The following is a 12644-nucleotide window of genomic DNA, read 5'->3' as shown; positions in this document are numbered from 1 at the left end:
TAGGTACACTGCCTATAAGTGTTGTAGCAAGGTTTAAGTATATCCATTCTATAAATAAATAAATATCTTGTGTAAAATTGTATCGTATTTAATAGTTTTTCCTAGTAAAAATAAAGCTATTTCATATACACCTCTACGCACATCAAGTATTTTTGGCGCCGCTGCCGGGGAATACACTCTTGCTTAAACGCCGGAAGCGCAACGCTATATATAAAAAAAAAATATTTTTAGTTACTTTTATAAAAAAATACGCTTTTGTAAAAATACGTTTTAAAAAATTCAAAAACATAAAAAGAAAAACAAAAATTTAAATATTTTTAAGAGTTTGTTAAATATTTAAGTTCTATAAAAGTTTCTTTATCTTTATTTTATAAAAATATAAGTTTTATTTAATTTATATAAATATATTATATAAATATTTAAAACAGAAAAAAATAACACAGCAAATCAAAACAGAAAAAAAAAAATACTCGAGTCCAGTCCTGTAGCAGCCCGTGTCCTGGCCCAAAATTCAAGCTCATGCGATCGCATGAGCCCGAAGGCAAAATCTCATGCGATCGCATGAGATCACCTGACACGCCACAGGAAGCCCTAATTCTGCGTTAATTACGGATAATTATTATTATTATTTAATTAAAAACCCTAATTAGGTTTTGTTATTTAATTAATTTAGTTTAGTTTTAATTATTTTGTATATTTAGTTTAATTAGTTTAAATAATTTATAAAATTAATAGTTTTATTAAATAAATAATATAAAAATAATATTTTTATAAAAATTGTAATTTTTACAACTTTTAGTTTATTTTTATATTTTGTACCTCTTTTTATTCGTTTTAGCGTAATATTTGTATTTTTCGCTCGTTTTTACTTTTAAGATATAGTTTTTGCCATAGTATTTTTTATTTCTGGATTTTTAGGATTTGCCGTAAAATCCCTTAAGTGCTTTTTCTTTAAACTAAGATTTAGGTGCTTTAGAATTTAGTGACGCCGTTTTTAATTTTTAGTTCCTTTTTAAGTTACGACGCGCTATTTTCTTATTTTTATTTTTCGACGCCTTTTACCTATGTATCAATTATCACTCCAATTAGTAATCTCAATTTGCAATTTTAATTTTAAGTTAGTGATAATAATAAGGTTGGGTTAGTCGAGTGTTTTAAAGTTTTATAAGTCTCTCTTTTTCTTTCTCATTTCTCCAATTTTAATTTCGACGCGCTCTTTTTCTTTATTATTTCTCGTCATTCTAGTTTTTAGGACATAGAATTTTTTTTCTACTTCTTCTCTAAATTTCTTTAAATTACGAAAATTTATTTTAAGCGGTTAAATTGATAGGCATCAAAATTTTCTGGTTCGTAGTAATAGTTGGATTTGTACATGGACCGGGTTATTGGAGCCAAACAGTACTCAATTATATTGAGACCAAACGAATCCTGCCCCTCTGCTGCATCTTTTGGCTAGTCGAAACGTGGGCAAAATCAGAAAAGTCTATTAATTGGATAACTTATATAATTTTTCTTTCCTTTTAAAAACTAATAGGATATTCAGTGAATGCACCGAGCAAGACGTTCACCACCTTTTGTACGTTCACCACCTGTAACTCGATCAAGACATCTAGCTAATATTACCGCCATTGATTTTTATTTAGAATCGTCATCCAGTCGACCAAGTACTCCAATTCAAATTTCCGATAATCCATTTTTTGAACCCGACCTCACAATTGAGAATCCGAAGAATGTTCAGGGATAATTCATAGATCCTGAACCATTAATTTTTCCTCCAGAACCACCAATCATTCAAACAGAGATTGTTGAGGAACGAACCATTAAATCAGAATCCTCTAGTGATTCAGATTCAATAAATTCAATCATGGAGAATCTGGAACCTTTAAGTATGGAAGACCGAATGAGAGCTAAACGCACTGGCCAAGGTCACGCAATTACTCATCCAGATATTAATGCGCCAGATTATGAAATCAAAGGACAAATTCTACATATGGTGACTAATCAATGCCAATTTAGTGGTACGCCGAAGGAAGATCCAAATGAACATCTTCGAACTTTTAATAGGATCTGTACACTATTTAAAATCCGAGAAGTTGAGGATGAACAGATATATCTCATGTTATTTCCCTGGACTTTAAAGGGAGAAGCCAAAGATTGGTTGGAATCGTTACCTGAAGGGGCGATTGATACATGGGACGTTTTAGTTGAATAATTTCTTAAACAATTCTTTCCGGCATCTAAAGCTGTAAGACTTCAAGGAGAAATTATTACGTTCACACAGAAACCAAATGAAACTCTATATGAGGCATGGACAAGATTTGGAAAGTTATTGAGAGGATGTCCACAACATGGTTTAGACACCTGTCAAATAGTACAAATATTCTACCAAGGATGCGACATCACTACAAGGAAAGACATCGATATAGCAGCTGGTGGTTCCATTATGAAGAAAACAGAAACTGATGCTTACAAAATTATTGATAACACTGCTTCCCACTCACATGAGTGGCACCAAGAAAAAGATATCGTTAGATCATCTAAAGTAGCTAGAGCCGATTCTAGCCATGACTTAGATTCCATTTCCGCAAAGATAGATGATGTCGAGAGACGAATGGAAAAGATGACTAAGGATATATACTCAATACGAATTAGTTTTGAGCAGTGTGGAGGACCACATTTGACAAAAGATTGTCTCAGTATTGAACTAACAATGGAACAAAGAGAGAATGTTTCATATCTAAACCAAAGGCCTGGAAATAATTATCAGAATAATTATCAACCGCCAAGACCGATTTACAATCAAAACCAGAATTATAACCGAAATATTCCATACAACAACCAACAAGGTCCTAGCAATCAACAAGTATCCATTAATACTTACAATCAGCAAAGACCTAATTTTCAAAACAAACCACCACAAACCGATGATAAAAAGCCGAATTTAGAAGATATGATGACGAAGCTAGTTGAATCTCAAACACAGTTTTTCACATCTTAGAAACAAACCAATGAACAAAATGCTCAAGCATTTAGAAATCAACAAGCTTCTATTCAAAATCTGGAACAAGAAATGAGCAACCTAGCAAGGTTAATAGGTGAAAGAAAACCGGGAAGTCTACCTAGTGATACAAATGCTAACCCCCGGAATAAAATAGCTAAAGCTATTACCACAAGAAGTGGTATTACACTTAAACCACCTGAAATACCTGTAATTTCTGATGAAGCTATTCCTACTCCACAAGAACCACAACCTGAACAAGATAAGGAAACAGTTTCGATAGTTGAAAAATTTAATGAAGATAACACAGTTAAGGCTAAACCTTATGTTAAACCATACCAACCACCACTTTCTTACCCGAGTAAAATGAAAAAAGAAAAACTTGAAGCCGAGCAATCCAAATTCTTGGATATCTTTAAACAGATAAATGTAAATCTTCCTTTCATTGATGTAATTTCAGGAATGCCTAGATATGCTAAATTTCTGAAAGATCTAATCTCAAATAGAAAGAAAATGGAAGAACTCTCGGCTGTTACTATGAATGCTAATTGTTCAGCAGTGCTGTTGAATAAGATACCAGAAAAATTATCTGATCCAGGAAGTTTCACAATTCCATATTTTCTGGGTAGTCTAAGTTCAATAGAAGCATTGGCAGACTTAGGTGCTAGTATAAATCTAATGCCGTATTCACTATACACTAAACTAGACCTAGGAGAATTGAAACCAACAAGAATAAGTATACAACTAGCCGATAGATCAATAAAATATCCTAGAGGGATAATGGAGAACATGCTAGTTAAAGTTGGTACTTTAGTATTTCCAGTAGATTTTGTTATTCTGGACATGGAAGAAGATTCTCAAGTTCCTCTCATATTAGGAAGACCATTCTTAAACACAGCTAAAGCAATGATAGACGTGTTTGGTAAGAAACTGACCCTAAGTATAGAGGACGAGAGTGTTACCTTTTCAGTTGATAGAGCAATGCAACAACCGCAATCTGCAGATGATACATATTATTATATTCAAACTATAGATTCACATGCAGAATTGTTAGAAGAATTTGCGAATTACAAGGAACAGGAGAATGTTCTTTAGGAGAATGAACTGAACCAATTGATGAAACTGAAATGTTAGCTACACTAATGGCTAATGGATATGAACCAACAACGGAAGAAATTCAAATGCTAAAAGAAGAAGACAGATATCGATATAAATCATCGATAGAAGAACCTCCGACATTAGAGTTAAAGCCACTTCCAAACCATTTGGAATACGCTTATTTACATGATGAATCTGAATTACCTGTAATAATATCGTCTTCTCTTACTGAAAATGAGAAATCACAACTCATTTCTGTGTTAAAAGCTCATAAACCAGCCATTGCATGGAAGATTCATGACATTAAAGGAATAAGTCCTTCGTATTGCACACATAAAATCCTTATGGAAGAAGGTCATAAAACGTATGTGCAACGCCAACGAAGACTAAATCCTAATATGCAAGATGTTGTTAAGAAAGAAATTATTTCTGTGTTAAAAGCTCATAAACCAGCCATTGCATGGAAGATTCATGACATTAAAGGAATAAGTCCTTCGTATTGCACACATAAAATCCTTATGGAAGAAGGTCATAAAACGTATGTGCAACGCCAACGAAGACTAAATCCTAATATGCAAGATGTTGTTAAGAAAGAAATTATTAAACTGCTGGATGCAGGTTTAATTTATCCAATTTCTGATAGTCCATGGGTAAGCCCAGTTCAATGAGTACCTAAGAAGGGTGGCATGACTGTCATCACAAATGAGAAAAATGAGCTTATTCTGACTAGGACTGTAACAGGATGGCGTGTTTGTATTGATTATAGAAAATTAAATGACGCTACCAGAAAAGATCACTTTCCCTTACCTTTCATTGATCAAATGTTGGAAAGATTAGCCAGAAATAGTTACTATTGTTTTCTTGATGGTTTTTTCGGATATTTTCAAATTCCAATAGCACCCGAAGACCAAGAGAAAACCACATTCACGTGCCCTTATGGTACTTTTGCTTACAAACGCATGCCATTTGGACTTTGCAACGCCCCTGCAACCTTTCAAAGGTGCATGATGGCGATTTTTCACGACATGATAGAAGAATGCATGAAAGTTTTCATGGATGACTTTTCAGTCTTCGGTGATACATTTGAATCATGTTTAGTTAATCTTGAACGAATGCTTATTAGATGTGAACAATCAAATCTAGTTCTTAATTGGGAGAAATGTCATTTCATGGTTAAAGAAGGCATCGTTCTTGCTCATAAAATCTCAAAGGAAGGAATTGAAGTGGATAGAGCTAAAGTAAATGTAATTGCTAAACTTCCACATCCCACCAATATTAGAGGATTTAGGAGTTTTCTAGGGCATGCCGGTTTTTACCGATGTTTCATAAAAGATTTTTCTAAAATTGCCACTCTTATGAATAAACTCCTAGAAAAGGATGCCCCGTTCATCTTTTCAGATGAAAGTATCAAATCTTTTAATATTCTTAAAGAGAAACTCACTAATGCGCCGATCATGATAACTCCAAATTGGAATTTACCGTTTGAACTAATGTGCGATGCAAGTGATTTTGCAATGGGAGCCGTTTTAGGACAAAGGATTGAAAAACGATTTCAACCTATATATTATGTTAATAAGACGTTACAAGGAGTACAAACAAATTACACAACTACTGAAAAAGAACTCCTTGCTATTGTCTTTGCTTTTGATAAATTTTATTCATATCTCGTTCTAGCTAAAACGGTGGTCTATACCGACCATTCTGCTCTTAGATACCTATTTTCGAAACAAGATGCTAAACCAAGATTAATCCGTTGGATCTTACTCTTACAAGAGTTCAATATTTAAATCCGAGATAAAAGAGGAGCAGAAAATCTCGCCGCTGATCATCTTTCTCGTCTTGAAAATCCTGAATTAGAAGTTCTAAATGAATCGGCCATACAAGAAAACTTTCCTGATGAATATCTATTGAAGATAGATTATAATAAAATTCCATGGTTTGCAGATTATGCAAACTACTTAGTATGTGGATTCCTTGAAAAAGGATTATCGTACCAAAAACGAAAGAAATTCTTTAGTGATATAAAACACTATTTCTGGGAAGATCCACATTTGTTTAAAAGTTGTCCCGATGGAATAATACGCCGATGTGTATTCGGAGATGAAGCTAGTAAAATTTTAAACCATTGTCACACAGGACCAACAGGAGGGCATTATGGGCCTCAACTCACAGCAAGAAAAGTTTACAATGCTGGATTCTATTGGCCTACAATTTACAAAGACGCACACCTTCTTTGCAAATCCTATGATGCTTGTCAAAGGACCGGAAAAATAAGTCAACGTGATGAAAAGCCACAAAATGTCATTCAAGTATGTGAAGTATTTGACATTTGGGGTATTGACTTTATGGGTCCATTTCCAAAATCTCATAATAATCTATATATTCTCGTAGCAATAGATTATGTATCTAAATGGGCGGAAGCACAAGCTCTCCCAACTAATGATGCACGAGTTGTAGTCAACTTTTTAAAATGTCTTTTTGCAAGGTTTGGAACACCGAAAGCTTTAATAAGTGATCGGGGAACTCATTTCTGTAATAATCAACTTGAGAAAGTTCTTAAAAGATATGGAGTAACTCATAAAATCTCCACTGCATATCATCCACAAACAAGTGGACAAGTTGAAAATACCAACCGAGCTTTAAAACGTATTCTAGAGAAAACCGTAGGATCAAATCCGAAGGAATGGTCCATTAAATTAGAGGATGCACTCTGGGCTTTTAGAACAGCCTATAAAACTCCAATTGGAACCACACCTTTTAAAATCGTTTACGAAAAAGCATGTCATCTTCCAGTAGAAATTGAACACAAAGCATTTTGGGCTTTGAAGACATGTAATCTTAATTTACATGAAGCTGGACGTCTACGGTTAAGTCAATTAAACGAATCAGAAGAATTAAGACATGAAGCATACGAAAATTCGTTAATCTATAAAGAAATAACGAAGAAATGGCATGATAAAAGAATCAGAAGTTCAAAAGAATTTAAAGAAGGAGATAGAGTTCTTCTTTTCAATTCACGATTCAAGCTATTTCCTGGAAAATTGAAATCAAGATGGTCTGGACCATTTATAGTCAAAAGAGTTTTCCTATACGGAACGATAGAATTAATAAATTCAAATGGGATTGAATTTAAGGTTAATGGTCACAGAGTTAGACATTACATAGATAGTCCGATGGAAGTTGACAACGAAGTTAATCACAATTTCGATACCACAGCTAACTAAGTGTGGGGAGAATCAAGTCTTTAAAGGATAATATGTATTTATGTTAGACTTAGATTTTCTGTTTTCGTGTAGTTCTCGAAAATGGAACCCTAATGGTCTTTCCCTAGCACACCCTAAAGAACTAGTCTTCTCCCCCCATTCTGAATTTTTATTTTTTTTAGGTTTTTACGAAATGAAGACTTCCTGTAAACTAAACCATGGTCTAATGCTACACGCTTTGATCACTAAACGTAATAATGACACACTTCCGAGTGAACTGGTATCAGTAATCAGAGAAAAATTGGACGGAGTAAGAAAAGAATCCAGATGCGAAGATAATAAGTTACAATTTGGTAAAGGAAAATCAAAATCCGCAACGAAAAGAAGAACATGACACCTTGAAAAATGTCACAAATGCGGAAAATGGTCACACGAAGGTAAATGTTCAAATAATCAAACCTATTCAAACACCGAATTTGTTACTTTATGCAGAGATGGACCGTTCATATGTTTAGAAGAAAAAATGTTAAATGCTCGAGGTTATGCCTATGTAGCTATGGAAAACCAATTAGTCCGACTATCTTATGAGTGGGCTAGAGCATATCACTAAGAAATCTCTTTCACAGGTAAGTTTGTACAGTTTTTATTTTTATTTTTATTTTTATTTTTAACCTTTTGATAATAAACGCTAATTTGTTCGCTATAAAGTATTAAATTGGTATTCGATAAAATTAGGTCTTGCGACCGAAATTATTGATATCATACAAAAATTTATTACATCACTGCGAAATTTACCGTTTATTCTTAAGGTATAAATATCTTTAATCAATCAACCCAAAATATTTTAAAAATTCGTCATGAGTTAAATTAGGTCGTTGAACCGAAATTACTTTACCGAAAAGAGGGGCGCATATTTTTGATAATATTTGATTGATTAAAGTGAGATAAAAGCCAAAAAGATTTTTAATTTTATTTTTACTTTGTTTTTAAACTAATATTAATATAATATTGTAAAATTTTTAAATCAATATATTTAAAATTGTAAATATTTGAAAAATTAATATTTTTAATATAAGTTTGTATGTATAAAAACAAAAATATAATATAAGTTTGGTGTGAATTTTTAATATTACTAATATGAATTTTTAATTTTATGCATTTTAAATTTAAGTTTGGTGTGAATTTAAAAACAAAAATTTACTTTATTTCGCTAAGTTAAAAATATGATTTTTAAAATTCGTCGTGAGTTGAAGACTAGGTCGTTGAACCGAAATTGCTTGACCAGAGGGAGGGACGAGAACTTTTATTATCATTATTTTTAATCTTATTGAATTAAAGTATGCCAAAAACATTTAAAAAATCCAAAAATCTTTACTTTTAAAAACCGCGCTTTGAATTGACAAATTTTAAAATTTTGTCGAGGGACGGACTAGGACATCGATCTGAAACACCCTCATCCTAAAAAGAACAAATTTTTAAAATTTAATTAATTAAATGGTTTAAAAAAATATAAGATTTTTATAAAAAAAAAAAAACATTTATCATTCAGCAAACAAACGCCAATATGTTTGGAAACTTTGGTAAAATTTAATCATTTTTCTACGCTAATCACCCTCAATAATTTAAATTGTTACTGATTTCTTGCAAATGAGGGCATTGCAAGATCTTAAGTGTGGGAAGGGGTTAAATTCTTTCAGATTTTTAAAATTTTTAATTTAAACACTTGGTTACCATTAAAAATACTAGTAACATAGTAGTTGTATTAGAATCTAGTGCTCTCTGATAATAAAGAACAGCTCTAGTCTTATATACTGACTACCCAATTCTAGTAAAATTTTCAAAATTTCCAATTAAATGAATTCAAAATCATGTTTATACATATTTATGAACGATAAAACTAGGTTTTAACACCGAAATTATTGTTACCTTGGAAAGGACATAAATTGAGAAACAAACCAAAATGTTAAAATTCATTTAAAATGGAATAGAGGACAATAAAAAGGAAAATAAAAGCCAAGTGTGAGAAAATTTACCAAGTTATTTTAAACATATGTCACATATTTTTGTACAAATAACTGAAGATACTTTTGCTTTGGACTAATCTAAAAAGTTTTACCCGATTTACTGTAATATATTTGAAAGAAAAGATGGATCTACACGATGAATCAATTCCATCATTAAAAGGAAGTAAAGTCTTCCGAAAAAGACACGCGCTTCCTGATTTAGGTCATGAAGTTGTCGTCCAGACCAGCTGTAGGTTGACGAAAAATCTAGAAAAGTCATCACTAAAATCAGCAGGAAATCCACGGACCTCAGCATCAAACAGGGTCGCCAAGTGGTCAGACTTATCCTAACCATGAGAGGATCTGTCTCATAAAATGGGGAGGGTGCCATGCAAATTAGATGGATAAGACTAATGAATCAGATCCCCAGAAAAGGATAATCTCCTTAAAAGATCAAAAATCAACTTTTAAGACTAATATTACTCAATCCTAGAGATTGACCTTAAAGATTGAGAATTCAAACTCATGGAATTCAATGATATCTAAACTCGAGCTTGAACGAGAAAATATTTTGATCAAAATTAAAACCGATTTGTTTTCTGAAAACCCATTTTCAATGCGTTCATTACCATTGAACGTAAAATCCTAAGAATTCACCTGGAATTCATTAGGTCACCTGAACTAAATCGGGTGTCAACCGTAAGAACGGTGGTTGTATAGCATGGTCAAAGACAGGACCTTGTCCCAGACCGAAAAATTATAAGGGTGAGCTTTACTATTGCTCCTACAAAGGATAGTAATTGCGTCCGACATGTTATAGACCATAATTAAAAGTATGTCAGGGGACATTGCCTTAACAGTTGCTTGTTCAACACTTTCCTTTACAAACCGGACGGTAGTTTACCGAAAGGTAATATACGGAGCAAGTAAACTGGACGTGTTGCTTTTCCAATACAAGGTTAGCAAGTGGGTAACACAAAACCACAAGTTTTGAGCTAAAATTTTAAAATCTGAAACCCACCAAACCCACAAAAAGAATTTGCAAACACCGGAGAAGGGTTATTCCAGAAAACTTATCTAGAGTAAAAGCTAGATTTAATTTTCAAAAGATCAAATGTTTTCATAAAGATCCAATTTCCTAACGGATCTAAATTTTTATAGTCATGTGGGACTGTAAACCACATCGTTACTACCATTTTTATACCGCCGTATAGAAATCACTGATGTACAAAGTGTGAAGAATAAAGAAGTGATTCTAGTATTTCAAGACTATATTGCTTGAGGACAAGCAACGCTCAAGTGTGGAAATATTTGATAATGCTAAAAACGAACATATATTTCATAGCATTATCCCTCAAGAAAGACAAGCTTTTAGTTGCAACTGTTCTATTTACAAGTGATATTCGTTTAAATAATAAAAGGTGAAGACAAAAGACAGATTCGACGAATTGAAGACAAAAACGACCAAAAAGCTCAAAAGTACAAAGTACAATCAAAGAGGTTCCAATTATTGATAAGAAACGTCTCAAAATTACAAGAGTACAAGATTCAAAACGCAAAGTACAAGATATTAAATTGTACGCAAGGACGTTCGAAAATCCGGAACCAGGGCCAAAGTCAACTCTCAACGCTCGACGCAACGGACTAAAAATTACAAGTCAACTATGCACATAAATATAATATAATATTTAAATAATTCTTATAATTATTTATATATTATATTTATTTAATTAAAACGTCGACAAACAAGAAAACAAGGAATTCTGAGCTGTCACCGACGGCCATGCGATCGCATGGCTTTGAAGGGCAAAACTCATGCGATCGCATGAGGCCCTTTTCCAGTTCACAGGCCTATAAAAATCGAGCTTTGGTGCACCATTTAACACATCTTTTTCCTTCTTCATTCATCAACGTATATGTATATATATTTATATTATAATTTTAATTTTAATTTTAATTTCCAATAATAAGGGTATGTTAGCGCATATTGTAAGGGTGTAAGTCGAAATTCTGTCCGTGTAACGCTACGCTATTTTTAATCATTGTAAGTTATGTTCAACCTTTTTACATTAATGTCTCGTAGCTAAGTTATTATTATGCTTATTTAAAACGAAGTAATCATGATGTTGGGCTAAATACTAAAATTGGGTAATTGGGCTTTGTATCATAATTGGGGTTTGGACAAAAGAACGACACTTGTGGAAATTAGACTATGGGCTATTAATGGGCTTTATATTTGTTTAACTAAATGATAGTTTGTTAATTTTAATATAAAGATTTACAATTGGACGTACCTATAAATAACCATATACACTCGATCGGACACGATGGGCGGGGTATTTATATGTACGAATAATCGTTCATTTAATCGAACACGGGAATAGATTAATAGTCTATGGAATTATTAAAACAGGGGTGGAATTATGTACAAGGACACTTGGCATAATTGATAACAAAGTATTAAAACCTTGGGTTACACGCAGTCGATATCCTGGTGTAATTATTAAACAAAGTAATAAAACCTTGTTACAGTTTAAGTCCCCAATTAGTTGGAATATTTGACTTCGGGTATAAGGATAATTTGACGAGGATACTCGCACTTTATATTTATGACTGATGGACTGTTATGGACAAAAATCAGACGGACATATTGAATAATCCAGGACAAAGGATAATTAACACATAGGCATAAAACTAAAATCAACGCGTCAAACATCATGATTACGGAAGTTTAAATAAGCATAATTCTTTTATTTCATATTTAATTTTCTTTATATTTAATTGCACTTTTAATTATCGCACTTTTATTTATTGTCATTGTATTTAATTGCACTTTTAATTATCGTACTTTTTAATTATCGCAAGTTTATTTTATCGCACTTTTATTTATCGCAATTTCATTATCGTTATTTACTTTACGCTTTAAATTAAGTTGTATTTATTTTTAATATTTTACATTAGGTTTTAACTGCGACTAAAGTTTTAAAAATCGACAAACCGGTCATTAAACGGTAAAAACCCCCCTTTATAATAATAATATTACTTATATATATATATATATATATATATATATATATATTTGTATTTTTATAAAATAAAACTAATATAGCGTTAAGCTTTGTTTAAAGATTTTCAATGTGGAACGAACCAGACTTACTAAAAACTACACTACTGTACGATTAGGTACACTGCCTATAAGTGTTGTAGCAAGGTTTAAGTATATCCATTCTATAAATAAATAAATATCTTGTGTAAAATTGTATCGTATTTAATAGTTTTTCCTAGTAAAAATAAAGCTATTTCATATACACCTCTACGCACATCATATATAAATCTACGTAT

The 12644-nt window shown here is 32.3% G+C and overlaps 1 non-coding gene across 1 annotated transcript; it reads right to left on the bottom strand.

Annotated features, from left to right (window-relative positions):
* Positions 1–2248: 2248 nt before the first annotated feature.
* LOC139861015 (small nucleolar RNA R71) lies at positions 2249–2355 on the bottom strand. Its single transcript, XR_011763635.1, has one exon. It is a non-coding gene; the product is annotated as a small nucleolar RNA R71 (small nucleolar RNA).
* Between the last annotated feature and the right edge of the window lie 10289 nt (positions 2356–12644).

The sequence above is a fragment of the Rutidosis leptorrhynchoides genome, chromosome 7, assembly GCF_046630445.1.
Source record: "Rutidosis leptorrhynchoides isolate AG116_Rl617_1_P2 chromosome 7, CSIRO_AGI_Rlap_v1, whole genome shotgun sequence".
Lineage (NCBI taxonomy): Eukaryota > Viridiplantae > Streptophyta > Magnoliopsida > Asterales > Asteraceae > Rutidosis > Rutidosis leptorrhynchoides.
Note: the sequence above shows the minus strand (reverse complement) of the source record. Positions and strands in the feature narration are given on the sequence as shown.